Below are 12669 nucleotides of genomic sequence, written 5' to 3' on the forward strand. Positions count from 1 at the left end.
TTATTTCACTTATGAGTATGGTCTCTAGTTGTGACCATTTACCTATAAAAGCCTCGAGTTTATCTTTCTTTATAGCTGAGTAATATTCCATTATATAAAAATACCACAACTTTTTTATCCATTCCTCAGTGGATGGACATTTGGGTTGCTTCCACAATTTAGTTCTTACAAATTGCACTACTATAAACATGGGTGCACATATATCACTGTGACATGATGTTCTCAGTTCTTCTGGGAAAATACCCCAAAGGGCAATAGCTGGGTTGAATGGGACCTCTAGATCTAGTTTGCTGAGGAATCTCCAAACTGATTTCCACAGTGGTTTCACCAGTCAAGCAGGTAGCTTTGTCATTCAGTGCAGCTACCTCCTAGTTTTCATCTCTTGTATCTTCACATCCTAAAACCCTGAATCAATTCCCTTTTTAAAAAAGCTCTTATTATCTAATCTTTCACTTGGAAAATATGGTATTTAAATGTAACTAACAGAAGATGAACAAATCCCATAGAATTTCTTTCAAAACCATTCACATTTCATAATCATTTATGACAATATGAATGCTACCCATGCCCCCGGCCATTGAGGGAGTATCAACTACTGCAGTCTCACATTCCTGACCCACAGTAACAACCTCTCTTCTCCATAATAATCTGAGTCCCTGAGATTTTATCAGGAAGCTATTCCCAGACCACTTAGGACTCAACACTTCAGTTCTTCAACCAGGAACAGTGGTGCATGCCTGTAATCCAGGTCCTGACAGACTAAAGCAGGAGGATTGCAAGTTCAAGTCCCATCTGGGCAATTTAGTGAGACCCCCATCTCAAGATTTAAAAAGAAGCCAGGCATGGTGGTGCACCCAGCACTTGGGAGGAATGCTGTGAGCTTCGAGGCCAGCCTGGACTGCATAGTGAGCCTTGAACTACATTAGCAAGACTTTGTCTCAAAAAAGTGAAAGAAATTAAAAAGGCTGGAGATGTAACTCAGTGGGAAAGCCCCGGGTTCAATCCCGAATACTGCCAACAAAACAACTTCAGGTCTTCAAAATAAGTTGGGGTTGGGGGTGTGGCTGAGTGACAGAGTGCTTGCCCTGCAAGTGTGAGGCCCAAGGTTGGATCCCCACAATGGGGTAGGGGAGGCACTGATTGATGCTGTTTAGAGCAATGGGGGAGAGGCCTGCTTCCATGGTAATTGGTGTAATAAAATGTAATCATAGTTCTAGAGCTCAACCGTGGGTCTTTAATTACCTTCTTACCTTTATTACTGTCTTGTGTTCTTTTAGACATTCTGTCGCCTCAAATACCAACATGCTAGCACAGCACCTGTGTTGGTGGTATAGTGGTGAGCACAGCACAGTCATTCATGTTTGCTTCTTTGAGGAACAGGCATTCAAAGACAGAAGAACATTACAAATGGGAACTTTTTAGTATGGATTCTTAGCAGACTACTGACACATGGCATCTATTTTGTGTCTGGTGCTTATTCCTGGTTTCTTTATGAAGTGAAAGATAGAACCCTCTCAATTCCTCACCTGGGCTACAGGACCCAAGAAGAAATGTGGGGACAATGTTCAGATGCTTCTTTAAATTGGGGAAGTAAAATTTTCCTAGTAAATATTTAAAAATAATCATTATCCAAACAAAGACACCCTTTTCGCCTCAACCCAAAAGTTTCTGATTAAGCATCTAAAAGAATTTTACATATAACCTAGTAAATCAACAAAAATAAATGTTTAGGCATCTACTCAATGCATAATGAGCCGTGTGGAGGATAATAATAGTGCTAATGTCTGTTAAGGTCTTGCAACAGTGTAAGGTCTTTGTGCAGTGTAAAGACACTTCTATGAAGTAGCTATTTTTTAAGCCTCCATTTTATTTTATTTTTTAAAGTTTTTATTTTAGGAAATCTTTACTATTTGAAATTTCCACACTGACTAGAAAAACAAATACATTGCTTCTATATAATTTGTAAAATAAATTTTAGAGTATTGATTTTCTATTTCAATAAGCCATTGCAAAAATCAGAAAATGAACAAAATTGTTACCCTGAAAGTCCTGCTTGTCAAAGTTTGCCACAAAAAAAGAAAGGTAATACATAAAATGATACTGGTAGAAAAATAAATAAATAAAATTATATTGATAGATTAAGTGAAATAATTTTCTTAACATGTTCATGCATATATATTGTATTTTAAAGCCATTTTGTTGTTTTTAAATTTGTAAAGTTTTATTAGTACATGTTTGCAGTACATAATGATTACATTCATTCTGGGGGGTTGAAACGTGTACATAACACGTCTTAAGTCTTACTTCTTCTTCTCCTTCCCCTTCCTCCACCCGCTTCTTCCATCTGAGGCTCCATTTTAAATACTGGAACTAGGGCGCAGAGGGAGAAGTTAAGCCATTTGCCAAATGCCGCAGAGCAAGTCAGTAGGAGAGCAGGCTTGGAGCACAGTCCAATTCCAGAGCTTATGATTTTAAAGAAGTATAAGTTATGGTTCCTACCCTCAATAAATATATAATCTAGTTGGGGGAAACTGACTAACCCACATTAAAACAACAGTAAATTAGGTCAGATGAGCATATGTAATTAAGTGCTAAATTGGATGCTATCAACTATGAATGTCAGGAGTTCAGAGCACCCATAGAAGCATGGATGGGGCAGGTAGGGTTCTCTGGAGGAGTAAACACGTAAGCAGAGCCTTAAATAATCCCTGACATGCACATGAGGAAAAGACCATCCCAGACAAGGGAGTGACAAAAGTACTAAAAGTGGGAGTGAAACGATAAAGCAGCCATCCTGACTACAGCTGGACAGAGCTGATGGAAGAGCCTTATCAGCTATGAGCATCTTTATAGCAAAACAGAATTTAGGTCTGGAGCATTAGCAAGGAGTCACTAAAGGCTCTGAATCATTAAAGCAGTATTCTTGTTTTATTTTGTTTTGTTTTGGTTTGGTTTAGTTTTCTGAGAAAGGGTTTCAGTTCAGGCTGACCTTGAATTTACTATGTAGCCAAAGCTGGCCTTGAACTCACAGCCAAACTCTTGCCTCAGCTTGCCAAGTGCTGGGATTACAGGCATAAACCACCACCCTGGCTAAAAGCAGTATTATTATTATCATTATTTTGTCTTCTTTGAGACAGGGTCTCACTATGCAGCTCAGGCTGGTCTTGAACTCACTTTGTAGCCCAGGCCGGCCTTGATCAAACTCACAGTGATCCTCCTGCCTCAGACTCCCGAGTTTTGGGATTACACGCCCAGCCTAAAAGCAGTATTATTGAAGGGATATTTGAGGTTGGGTTTGGCAGGACACAAAGAATCAATCTTATTAAAATTGCAGATAAGATTGCAGCACATTAAGCTCCACAGAGACAGCGCCGGGGCAAGCAGGCGCTGGCTGGGCCAGATGGGCACTGGGCAACTGTGTGCCTCGCTGAGGAAAGCAAGTAGACGTGGGCAAAGGAGATCCTAAGAAGCCGAGAGGCAAAATGTCATCATATGCATTCTTTGTGCAAACTTGCCGAGAGGAGCACAAGAAGAAGCACCCAGATGCTTCCGTTAACTTCTCAGAGTTTTCTAAGAAGTGCTCAGAGAGGTGGAAGACCATGTCTGCTAAAGAGAAAGGAAAATTTGAAGACATGGCAAAGGCGGACAAGGCTCGTTATGAAAGAGAAATGAAAACTTATATTCCTCCTAAAGGAGAGACAAAAAAGAAGTTCAAGGATCCCAATGAACCCAAGAGGCCTCCTTTGGCCTTCTTCTTGTTCTGCTCTGAGTATGGCCCAAAAATCAAAGGAGAGCATCCTGGCCTCTCCATCGGTGATGTTGTGAAGAAACTGGGAGAAATGTGGAATAACACTGCAGCAGATGACAGGCAGCCCTATGAGGAGAAGGCTGCGGGGCTGAAGGAAGAGTTCGAGAAGGACATCGCTGCCTGCCGAGCTAAAGGAAAACCTGATGCCGTGAAAAAGGGAGTGTCGAGGCTGAGAAAAGCAAGAAAAAGAAGGAAGAGGAGGAGGAAGAAGATGAAGAGGAAGATGATGATGATGAAAAAGTTGGTTCTAGCGCATTTTTTTTCTTATCTATAAATCATTTAACATCCCCTGTATACAACTTACTCCTTTTGAAGAAAAAAATTGACATGTAAGGCTGTGTAAGATTTGTTTTAAACTGTAGAGTTTTTTTTTTTTTTTGTATTGTTAACACACTACCGAATGTGTCTTCAGATAGCCCTGTCCTGGTGGTATTTTCAATAACCACTAACCTTGCCTGGTACAGTATGGGGGTTGTAAATTGGCATGGAAATTTAAAGCAGGTTCTTGCTGGTGCACAGCACAGATTAGTTATCTGTGGGGACGGTAGTGTTCCATCTTCAGTTGTCTCTGATGAAACATACGAAATAATTGTTCTGTTAACTGAATTCCACTCTAATTGCAAAAAACAGTTGCAGCTATTTTGCTGACATTCTGAATGCTTCTAAGTAAATACAATTTTTTTTATTAAAAAAAAAATTGCAGGGGCTGGGGATTTAGCTCAGCAGCACAGCGCCTGCCTGGCAAGCACGAGGTCATGAGTTCAATTCCCTGTACCGGAAAAAAGCCAAAAAAAACAACAACAACAACAACAAAAAATTGCAGATAACATAAACCCTAGGGGCGGGGGATTTAGCTCAGTGGCACAGTGCCTGCCTGGCAAGTGCAAGGTCGTGAGTTCGATTCCTGGTACCAGAAGAAAAAAAACAAAACAAAACAAAAAGCTTGCCAGATAACATAAACCTTGAAAACACATACACAAAATTAAATTATTATTAATCCTTATTCTCAAATTCACTGCTTATTCTATTTGATCTTTACTCTCTTTTTCTCTTTCATTTTCTCTTTCTTCTTTCTTTCTTCTTTTCTTCTTTCTTTCTTTCCTTCCTTCTCTTTTTTTCTAGTACTGAGGATCAAATCCAGGGCCTTCACATTCTAGGAAAGTGCTCTACCACTGAACTACACTCCCAGCTCCTGTTTAGTCTTTATATGATCTATGACTTGTTTCTGAGAGGGCACACTCCAAAGAAGAGATTCAGACTGACCCTCTGATTTGCTTTTACGTTTACTTCACATTAAGGAGCAAACATTTTCAAACTGTCCATTTCTCTAACCATTACTTTCACTTAGCCCACATCCTTACTAGAAGTGAGGAGAGGTGTTAGAGAAGCCTTCCTGGCAGAGATGACATGTTTCCAGATTCCTAAATATTCAGCAAGTGTTCCCCACATATGAAGGGAAGGGACCTGAAGGGGCTTGGCAGTGAGGAGATGGGAAAAGGCGAGGGAAGAGATAGCATAATGGGCAGAAGAAAGTGAAATAAAGATAACAATGGTACTAGTGGGTGTGGTCTAGTTCTCGGGTCCTCTGATAAGGAAAATTAAATGGGCATTAGTTTAGTAAAATTCGTAACTAGTTAGTGATGAGGATCCAAGATTCCAGCTTGGAGGACTGATGACTTTTGTCAGATGTATCAAAACACTGGGTCATAATGTCACCACTCACACACCAGAAGTCAAACCAACTCCAGTGAGGTGGGAAGGAAATGCCCCTGAAGAGGTGATCCATGGGATGGGGGCTGCACATTACCTGGACTTCTCAGTGGAGGCAACCATGTTGGCTCAGAGTCTAGTGGAAGGAAAGAGAAGCCTGAAACCCAGACTGAGATCTGGGGTAACGAATCCGCTGATGAGCGCATGGGAAGCAGGGAAATGCACCCAAGCGGGGAGAACTGTTTGTGTTTCTTAACTGTGACAGAGTCTTGATGTGTAGCTCAGGCTGGTGTCAGCCTCTCAATCCTCTCAGCCTTCCCCTGCCCCAAGAGGGGATTCTGTGTGTGAACCCCAAGGGCAAGCTTGCTTAAGGAGAAGACCCAGTTAGAGACTGCCTACTTAGTTTACAGAACAATTGAAGAATGAAGTAGGTGAACATTTTAAATTAACTTTCTTTCTTTCTTTTTTTTTTTTTTTGTCTTTTTGAGACAGGGTCTCGCTATGCAGTTCATGCTGGCCTTGAACTCACTTTGTAGCCTAGGCTGGTCTCGAACTCGCAATGATCTTCCTGCCTCAGCCTCCAAGTGCTGGGATTACAGGTGTGTGCCACCATGCCCAGCTGTTAAATTAACTTTCAAAATCCAATGAGTATTATTTTTAACAGTTTTATTGAGATGAAATTCACTTACCATATAACTCAAGTTTTGAAATTGTACAATTCACTGGTTTTTATTATATTCACAGAATTGTGTGACGTACCACCACCACAATCAATTTTAGAATATTTTCTTTCTTTTTCTTTTTTTTTTATTTTAAAGAGAGTAGTAAATGAGAAACAAACAAACAAAAAATAGAACAATAGCAGCATACCAGTATCACAAACATAAACAAATCAAAGCAAGAATATTTAAAGTTTTACAGGGTTTCAAGACAAAATAATATGAATTAACAGGGATTGTTACATTACATATCGACAACCTCAACTACGTTGCTCAGATTACCAGATGTAAGAATGAAAGATTTCTCAAACCACTAAAGAGAACAGGAAAATAATTATTAGATAAAACATTAGAAATAGGGGGCTGGGGATTTAGCTCAGCGGCACAGCGCCTGCCTGGTAAGCGCGAGGCCATGAGTTCAATTCCAGGTACCAGAAAAAAACCAAAAAACCTAAAAAAAACATTAGAGATAATACAGAGTTTCACTAGACAAGATGGTAGGAATTCACCATTGTAATTCCATTGCATATTGGTACCTTCAAATCAGTTGCTCAGATTACCAGACATAAGCACACAAAATTGATCAGAACATAAAAAATTGTAAGCATTAGTCATTCATTTCAATACACCATCAGGGGGCTGAGGATTTAGCTCAGCAGCACAGCGCCTGCCTGGCAAATGCAAGGTTGTGAGTTTGATTCCTGGTACCGGAAGAAAAACAAAACAAAAAAAAACAAATCAATACACCATCAGACATCAGCAATACACTTATCACAGCTGTTCATATATATATTTATATTTTGCATTCCTTCTTTCTTTTTTGTTCTTTCCCCCATCCCAGTCATTCATTCCTTTGAGCAATTTCTTTCCCTTTCCTATCATCTATTGTACGTTTTGAGTTTTACCTGGTCTTTCAGGTTCCTAAACCAAGGAAACAATATGATGTTTACACATGTGGGTCCCATTTATTTCACTTATAGTATGGTCTCTAGTTGCATCCATTTACCTACAAAAGCCTTGAGTTTATCTTTTTTATAGCTGAGTAATACTCCATTGTATAAAAATACCACATCTTTTTTATCCATTCCACAGTGGATGGGCATTTGGGTTGCTTCCAAGATTTAGCTATAACAAATTGTGCTACTATAAACATGGGTGCACATATATTGCTGTGGTATGATGTCTTTAATTCTTCTGGGAAAATACCCAGAAGGGGAAATAGCTGGGTTAAGTGGGACTTCCAATCCTAGTTTTATGAGGAATCTCCAAACTGATTTCCACAGTGGTTTCACCAATATAAACTCTCACCAACAGTGGAATTTTTAGAATATTTTTATCACCCCATTTCCATCCCTCCCCTTAGTTCTTGGCAATCACTAATGTGGTTTTATCATATGGAGTTGCCTGTTCTGGACAGTTCATGTAAGTGGAATCATAAGTGTATGTAGTCTTTTGTGACTGGCTTCTTTCATGAAGGCTAGATCTTGTAACTCTGTGTTTTTGTTATTAAATGGCCAATGGCTAAACTATACTTTTTATTTTATTATCTTATTTATCTTTTTAATATTAAGACTTGAATCTAGGAACACTCTACCACTGAACTACATCCTTAGCCCTGTTTATTTTTTTAGACAGTGTCTTGCTAGGTTGTCCAAGCAGGTCTTCAACTTTGGATCTTCCTGCCTCAGCCACCTTCAGTGCTGGGATTACAGGCATGTGCTACTGCTCCTGGCCAATGCTTTTGTTTATTTCTTTTTTTTTTCTTTCAAGACAGAATCTCCCTACATCACTCAGGCTGTACTAGAAATTGCAATCTTCCTTCCTCAGCATCGTGAGTAGCTGGGATTATAGACCTGCACCGTGCTCAGATCAACCACACATTTTTAAAATATATTATTATGAAATAATAAATATTTGGAGAACAGCCAGCAAGACAGAATGATAGTATAAGGATAGAGACTCTGAGTTGGGAACAAGGATGCAGTACTGGGGCTCAAACCCAAGGGCACCCCATTGAGGCAGGAGATGAGAGTGTGGATAGCCACCTAGGCAAGTGGGCATGACCTACCAAGCGCAGAGATCCAGGATGCATGCCCAGAACAAAGCCCCACACCAGGGCCAAGAAAAGAATGCTGTCTTCAGTTTTTCTGGTGCAAAATCAAGCAGGTTTTTGATAGCATGGCCTAGTCAGCCTGAGGAGTTGGAGGTACCAAATACTTCAGCCGCTGGGCTCACAACCACTGTCTTCTCTCGTTCAGTGGCTCACTGATTCTCTGCAGAGCAAACTGCTTTTCCTACCTTTAGTAACTGTAAAACCTCACTACCGTTTGTGTGTTTCTTGTCCAATTCTTTGTTCAGGACAAGAACCTGGAAAGAATCATTGGAAAAAGCATTCAGCACCCCAGGGCCCCAGTAACACCAGCGCCAAGCTACACCCGCAGCCCTTTTTAATTTTTATTTTGAGGCCAGGTCCCACTAAGTTGTCCTGGCTAGCCTGGAACTTGTGATCCTTCTGCTTCAACCTGCTGAGTTGCTGAGTCTACAGGGATACACCACCATGCCCAGCTTGAGTTCTGATCTTGATTTTTTTAACTATGTGTATGATTTTAGATAAGTCATCAATCTCTGGGCCTCCACTGGTTTCCATCTCTGTAAAATAAGGATGAGAACGGTGATTTTTAGCTTTTAATGTACAGGAGAGTGGACCTTGATGAAAACTACACTGTCAAGCAATCCAAACACAGAAACTGCAAACGTAAAAGAGACTTTGAGGTCTCAGGAAGGGCAATTCAGGAAAAACAATCCAGAGAGCTCCAAATCAGTGTTTTGAAGAAGGCAGGGTAGGTAAGGGCTTATATGAGCAAACAATGTTGTTTTATTACAGGCATGAAAGTATTTTATGGGGCAACTAGATGGAGTTGAGAAGACAGACTGTGTGACAGGAACAATATAACTGATAAAAGCTAAAGAAAAGGATATACTTACTCAGTCAAAATCTCCATAAACGTAGAGTCTGGGGGGCTGGGGATTTAGCTCAGCGGCAAAAGCGCCTGCCTGGCAAGCGCAAGGTCGTGAGTTCGGTTCCCGGTACCGGAGAAAAACAAAGCAAAACAAAACAAAACAAAAAAACCCCTAGAGTCTGATAAGGCTATGCAGCTGAGTCTCCTGGGCACAGTGGAATTACCTATTTCAGATGCCAACACTCCGAGGAGAAAGTACCACAGGTCACCCTTCCCGGGCAGCAGTGAGTCGTGAAGTCCTGCCTACCTAATGGCCTCCCTACTCTATTTTGAAAAATTCTTTCCGTATTGTTTACATCGTGATTTTACCTTTTATTTTCACAATACAACCCTGGGTCCTCAGCCTGTAGGGGCTATTTTAAGTGTAGTGAAAAATTTAATCCTACATTTCCAACACTAGTATGTTTCTACCACTGTTCAAGGTTGAGATTGGGAAGCACAGTTAGTTCTCATCATTAGAGAGCTGCAAAACTTAACGAGCCACGGCGTTCCCAGAGCCAGTCGCCAGATAAGAGCAACTTAGACAGTGATGGTTTCCTTACTTTTAAGTCCCAGAGAGTTATTGCCTCAAGGATACCTCTGCCCAGTCTCAGACGAGGATTGATTCCTTTCCCCATGTTATACGTAGTAACCTTATTAGTTCCTGTAAGAGTAATTTCTGCCTAGCAATTAATGACAGAGACATGTGTAACCAACTATAGCATGTAATGTTACCTGCCTTTTGTATTCCTTTTTGAAAACCTATAAAGCAATTAGCAAACTCAGAACAAGGCTGGTGATTTGAACCTCTAGGTTCCCCAGCCCGCTAGCGTAATAAACTGTCTTCCAAAGATCCTCTGGTGCTATTGTCTTCCGTTTGGCCTGGTCCTGAATTCTGCATCAAGCCCAGAGATAGTTTATGAGCTCAAAGGTGAGTTTATTGTTTACCAAAGGTTAGGAATTTCAGGGTTTAGATGTTCTTTAGGTTTCCTTCTATGTTTGGTATACTGTGATGTAAATTCCTTTACCAGTGCATTTTGCTGTGTTTTTTTCTAAGTCCCTCTATCTGAGGTAATTATATCAAATTGAAGGGCTCTGTGTGTTTGTTTCTTTTGTGTTTTGTTTTTAGCAATACTGGGGATTGAACTGGGGCCTTTGTACTCAGTTACCTCCCAAGCCCTTTTGTTTTTTATTTTGAGACAGGATCTTGCTAAGTCACTAAATTGCCCAGGTTGGACTTGAACTTTCAATCATCCCACCTCATCCTCCCGCCGCATCCTCCCAGAGTGCTGGGGTTATAGGCGCAGGGAAGATTTTCTGGTGTTTTGGATGTAGCAGTTGCCGTGGGCGATAGACCTGCACCTGACTTGAACTTACTGTGAATCACAGTAATGAAGAACATTTTGTCTTCTGAGGGTGTGTGTGTGTGTGTGAGAGAGAGCGAGAGAGCGAGAGTGTGTGTGTGAGTGTGTGTGAGAGTGTGTGTGAGTGTGTGTGAAAGAGTGTGTGAGTGTGTGTGAGAGTGTGTGTAAGAGAGTGTGTGAGTGTGTGTGAGAGTGTGTGTAAGAGAGTGTGTGAGTGTGTGTGAGAAAGACTGTGTGTGTGTGCGTGTGTGTGCGTGTGTGTGTGTGTGTGTGTGTGTGTGGTTAGAGACAGAGAATGCTCGACATTTTTTAGCCTCTTTCTCCATTGACAGCTGGTCAGATTCTTAACTTGTGAGACTGAGACTGCTTAGATACAAGTGGTTGAGTTTTATATAGCAGAATAACACTTTCTGAACTCTTTGAGCAAGATAGGAAGAGGCAAAGTACATTTTTTAGGAGAGTCCTGAGTGCCTTATATTTTGTTTACATGGCAAATGCAGACATTTTGACTCTTCTCCTTGAGTATTAACCAAGTATTAACCTTGAGTATTAACTTCCTACACCTTTTTTAAAAAAAATTCTCTTTAACTGTGTGATATCTTTTTAAAACAGGGGAGGGGAAGCAAAGAATTCTACTTCAGAAAAAACAAAGAAAGAAAATTCACATGTGGAAATTAACTAATACAGCTATCAAATTATATAGTATCTGAATCAGTAGAGAGAATTGTTTGCTTCTTTTACTTACAAAATTGATGTTTAGGGCACTTTTTTGTGACCACATACACCTCCTCAAAGCCTCTCACTAGTTCCTTTTCAGTAGGTGTAATTTTCTTTCTTTCTTTCTTTCTTTTTTTCTTCCTTTTTTGAGACAGGGTCTTGCTATGTAGTTCAGGCTGGCCTTGAACTCACGGCAATCCTCCTGCCTCAGTCTCCCAAGTGCTGGGATTACAGGTATGCACCACCATACCTGGCCTATTGTCTCCAATTTATAATGTTTATAAAAAGTCCTGGGGGTGAGGATATAGCTCAGTGATAGAGCAAGGCCCTGGGTATAGTCACCAGCAGCAAGAAAAAAAGTCTTCCCTATTTTTGTGAAACTATTTGATAACATAATTCTAACATTTGTGATCATGTGGTTATAAATCTACTTTAATGGCATTCCCTTATTTTACAGTATCATACTTTTATTGACTAACCTATATTGATATTATAAGTGGTGCGCATATGGCCATACTTTGTATACCTATCTAATTATTTCCCTGAGACACACCTCCAAGGTGGCAGTAATACATGTCTACTGGTGCTGTGCAGCAGGCTCTCCTGCCTATCTTTTCATGTGCTATCTGGACTATAAACAATTTTTTTTCAGTACTAGGGATGAAACCCAGGGTGTGCTAATCTGCACCTCCATCCCTTTTATTTTTTTTACTTTATTTTGAAACCTGGTCTCCCTAAATTGCCCAGGCTGGCTTTGAACTTTTGATCCTACTGCCTTGGTCCCCTGAGTCAGTCATCTTGAGTGTACCACCACAGGTGATAACCCTTTGTTTCAGGTCTAAGGATATTTTTTCTTTCATTTTTATTGTGATAAAATATACATAACAACTACCATGTTAATCATTTTTAGTGTACATTTCAGTGGCATTGACTACATCTTGTACACCGTCACCACCATCATCCAGAAGACTGATCTTTTAAGGCTGTAGATAAATTTCCCTATAGAAATAAATAATTGCTGTCTCTCCCAGAAACTTACCCATTTTTCTATTAAATGCATTTATTGACTAGTTTCACATGTCAAGCAATGTACTAAGTACACATAAATATTAGGTTAAGATGGTTTTGTTGCAAACAGCAGAAAACTCAATACAAACTGACAAGTAGTAGTTTTCTTTTCAAATATGGCTGGATTCATGAGGGCTGTTTCTATCACCAGGACTCTGTTTCTCCCTGTCTCTTTTAGCTGTGTTCTCCTCCATGTTATGGCTTTCTTTTCCAACAGGCTTTGCCCTTGTAGGACCAAAATGACCACAGCAGCCCTTGATGAGAGGGAGAGAGAGAGAGAGAGA

General features: G+C 40.3%; 1 pseudogene; it reads left to right on the plus strand.

The window, feature by feature from the left end:
• The first annotated feature begins 3431 nt into the window (after positions 1–3431).
• LOC102029533 lies at positions 3432–12617 on the plus strand (annotated as a pseudogene).
• Positions 12618–12669: the final 52 nt, after the last annotated feature.

This window comes from Chinchilla lanigera, unplaced genomic scaffold, assembly GCF_000276665.1.
Source record: "Chinchilla lanigera isolate Chin_1 unplaced genomic scaffold, ChiLan1.0 scaffold00099, whole genome shotgun sequence".
NCBI classification, from domain to species: Eukaryota; Metazoa; Chordata; class Mammalia; order Rodentia; family Chinchillidae; genus Chinchilla; species Chinchilla lanigera.